General features: G+C 37.5%; 1 long non-coding RNA gene across 1 annotated transcript; it reads right to left on the bottom strand.

Annotated features, from left to right (window-relative positions):
• Positions 1–495: 495 nt before the first annotated feature.
• Positions 496–2,799, bottom strand: LOC144025966 (uncharacterized). The gene is made up of 3 exons (XR_013285014.1): positions 2,091–2,799; positions 1,526–1,579; positions 496–632 (listed from the first exon to the last, which is right to left on the bottom strand). It is a non-coding gene; the product is annotated as an uncharacterized LOC144025966 (long non-coding RNA).
• Positions 2,800–4,205: the final 1,406 nt, after the last annotated feature.

Genomic DNA, 4,205 nt, shown 5'->3' with positions numbered 1-4,205 from the left:
ATCATAGGGCCATAAATTGGTGCATATTCCGCTATTTTAAGGTATTCTGTCATGTAAATCACAAGGCTGTTGCACAAAAGTAATTAATGTAGATATTAACATTTATTAATTTGTTGTGTTTCTGTTTCAGATTTGCCACTTCTACCAATCTGGGTGTGTTCCGCGCAGGGAGTGGAAGAACATCAGAACCTCTGAATGGTGGGACGCTGTAATTATGTTTGCATTACTGTTTGTCAAAAATAAAAACATTAAAAAGAATTCATTGAGCATAAGTTTTTATTCGTGTGGAAAAAAAACCCAGAACCACAAAAGTGATATGAAAACAAAAGCATTTATTACTTATGCATTTGGCTTATTTGTGTCCACAAGTCTGTTTAGGACTGCCAGGAAGCCCATTTGGAACTCTCTGTCGTGCCTTTGTTCAACCAGCTCATGTGCCACGTGTTGATCTTCCTTGCGCTCTTCGCTTCTGAGGTCAACTTCCTCCTTGTGCTGCTCGCGTCTGAGTTCAAGGTCCTCCTTGTGCAACTGCATTTCTTCTAAGAACATTGCACTCGTGGACTCCCCCTTCTTTTCATCAAATTGGTTCAGGTATTCCAAAAATAGGTGGTCTCGGTCCCGTGTCCGCTAACCTATAGGGATGTAAATGTACAATGAATGACAGTAAATACTTTTGATGAGCTTCCAGTTACATGACTTTGAACTTATTGGAACTTGACAAAGGGGCAGGAAACTCTGTTCGAGTGGCGCAGTTTCTGCTTGTGGACGGACCATCCTCGCTTGTACCTTCCTAACGCATCGACTTAAACGGTTTCAACAGATTCGTGCAATGAGTAAGAATACAGTACAATGATTTAGGTAGGGGTAAAACTCGGCACTCACGTTAATGTACTTTCATTTTTCATAGTTACAGAACAGAATATGCCACACTACATTGCCAAATATGGCGGCATGCACTTGAAGCTTTTTTAGGCAATACACGCTAGTAAAATTGCAGGAATGTAACTTTTTTTTTCCCTTTCTCAATGCACCATTATGAGTGAAATGAAAATTGTATATGTGAGTATGAGGATTTATTATTGTGTATGCCTATGAATTTCATGTACATACGTTAATGAGAAATGCACGCATGTGTTAAGGTGCAATTGTTTACACAAGCAGGATTACACATTTTCTTTTAGTACATTCCAGTAAAAGAAAATGTGTAGTAAATTAATACATTCCAGTAATGTACTTTTTTTTTTTTTTTTTTTAATGAAATGAGTCAGTAGATATAAAGAATGGGTAGGACTAGACAAGTTTTTAACTTCTTTCTACTCCTTTGAACATGTAAACTATTATGAATGATTGCAATAAGTTTCTTCTTTCTTTTAAAATGTTAACTGCTACTCATTTGTTTATAATGTCCAATAAACAAACAAACACACTGCCTTATTCAACGAAGCAAAATTAATTGTGAGTGGGGTGTTGCTTTAAAAGTTTTAAATGAAGCTTTTGAAGTTTTATAAAATGAAATGAAACATACCAGGACTGTTCAGGGAGGCATCATAACGTAAAGGAGAGCACAGAGAAGGTCCAGCTGTAAGTCACAGTACATAACATTATTTTTCTTACGTTTCAGTTTCCCTAGAACTGTTTATGAGTTGTTGTTGTTTTTTTTGTTTTTTTTATGAGTTGTTAGGTGATGAGGCTAACAAGTTAAAACGTTTTAGTTACGTTGAATGCAGAGCTTTGTATTAAGGAAAAAAACAAACAAAAAAAAACGAAGTGGTTGTTTTGCTTTTAACAGTGAATAGTATGCCTAGCTTCCACACGTCCTTTTCACGAAGCTTTTCAATTTCGTCACTGAAAGCAGGGCTATTTCGGCGTTAGCTGCCTACAATACTTTTCGTTTACTAGGTTAATTGATTTAGGAATGATTTCACATTACATGGGCTCGGAGTTGCCCTGGATGCGTGACTTTGCCAAGCTTAAGCTAACATGCTACGCTAACAGTTTAATGCTAGCGCGGTGTAAAAGCCACGTTGCGACCAAGCATCGACCTAAATAAATATATATACAAAGATGTGCATGAGGCAATTCTGTCTTACCTTCGTGTGTTAGCAAGGCTGTTGGCAATGAATCCTCGCACACTGCCGTGTCCTTGCACATTGCTTCCAGCATGGTGATTGCAGAGTCCTCCTTTGTACTATTGGTGGTACAACCCATCCGGTGGCCGAGAATGTCGTCCACTTTCATACATTTATTAATTTTGCGGTCATTTCCACTGTGGTTGTTGTGGTCCTTGAGTTTCCTTTAGTCCTGTTGGAGTTTCTTTAGTTTTTCCCTCACCTGCTTTTGTGTGTGTAATGTTAACTCTGCTAGCTTCGCGGTTATTATCGTTTCTTGTTGGACTTTCGAAGTGCCGTTGGGTCTCCTCGTCCCATGTTTGCTCAGGAGAGCCTGTACTTCCTCGTCCGTCCACCTCTCGGTTTTTTAATCCTTCCATTGCCGAAATGTTTGAAGAAAAAGTCGTAGCGCCCGATAGAGTATAGTAAAGAAGAAATGGCGGCTTTACCGCGGGAAAAAAAAAAATCATCTAACCAAAACGACACACCTCCTCATCCAGTCAACCAATCATAACACACTAGACAACACGCCCCCACCTTGTGTCGTTCAGGGTACACCCAAATACCCTCCTCATGCCTAGGAACTTAGGTAGTACCGTTCCGACCCCCCCAGACCCGGAACTGGTTTTGTGTGTGAACGCAAACTTTGGACAAACTCCCCCGGAACATATGGAAGTTCCATCATAAGTTCCTGCGGTGTGAAAGCGCCTAATGTAGCTGTCCCTCTTGCTCTCCCTCTTGCTCTCCCCCTGACTGAATCCCCTTCATGGCTCGTGCTGCTCCTGTTATCACTGTCCTCTGCAGGAATATTGATGTCCTCGACACTGTCCTATGGAGAGTGAAAGTGGGTATAGACTCTATTAATTTGAATTAAATTTCAGGTGTTCAAATTTAGGATTTAGAAGAAATAGTAATACAGCATAAGTAAACTTTGAATATTTGTAGTGTAGCCTTGATAGACACATGAAGTTTGTTTTACTTCACACAAAATGGTAAGAGATTTACTATCCGAAATATGAAGTGTTATGCACTAATTTTTACATATGCCTAATCAAACAACGTGAAATTACGAAACCATCGTGAACATTTTTTTCAGTCAAATGTAAATTGGTGCTTACTGCTACGTGTCAATCATGAGAAAGTACGAAAATTAGGGGTGGGAATCTCTGACATGAGGCCGATTCAATATGTATCTCGATACACAAGTTGCGATTCGATTGAAAAACGATTATCTTTCAGAACAGAACGGTTCGATACGGTTCGATTAAGTTTGGGAACGATACAATTTTCGATTCGATACGATTAATTTCAATATTCAAAACTTATAGTGACATTTGTTGGTTGTAAACAATCTTAAAACACCACAAATTTTTACAGTATCTACAAATGTGTAAAAAAAAGAACAACAACAATGTCTTCTATATTTTTATATATTGAATCAGTTATTTAAATGGACCGGAACAAAGGGCTGGGCGATATGACTGAAAAATGTATCAGTTTAAATATTTATTAGTTGTTATTGACAGTTATAATTGTTTTTTTTTGTGTTTTTTTTGTAATTCAAAATCAGGATAAGGAAAACAAAAGGCTGATAATTCAATTTGAAATATAAATATTTAACCTTTAAAAAAGACACCAACACAATTAAACAGAATATGTCCACATTGTGAAGTATTTCAGAATCATAAATTTAAGACATGAAATAAACCTACCGTCCAGCCAAAAGAAATATGAAGCCACCTTATGGAACAATAAATCTATCAAACACATTTTAACAACTTAATATATCCAAAAATATTTCCAAAAGTGCCCTAACCTTTTTATCAACAATTTTTGTTTTTAACAGTTTTTGTTTTTCTTTGCCATCACATTCATTTTTGGTTAATGTATGACATCTTTTTAGTTTTTTTAATCTGAGACACGATGATGACCACAGAATTACTACTGTTTATATTTTGTTTTTTGGGCTGTCGTTCATTTTGAGTTTGATGACGTTATCGCGGGCACGTCTCAGTTCTCCTATCTGCTGCTCATGCTAGTTGTGTACATTGACAGGGAGCCACAAACTGAGAAATGAGATACTTGCAGTGTGCTTTT

The sequence above is a fragment of the Festucalex cinctus genome, chromosome 9 (assembly GCF_051991245.1).
Source record: "Festucalex cinctus isolate MCC-2025b chromosome 9, RoL_Fcin_1.0, whole genome shotgun sequence".
Classification (NCBI taxonomy): domain Eukaryota; kingdom Metazoa; phylum Chordata; class Actinopteri; order Syngnathiformes; family Syngnathidae; genus Festucalex; species Festucalex cinctus.
Note: the sequence above shows the minus strand (reverse complement) of the source record. Positions and strands in the feature narration are given on the sequence as shown.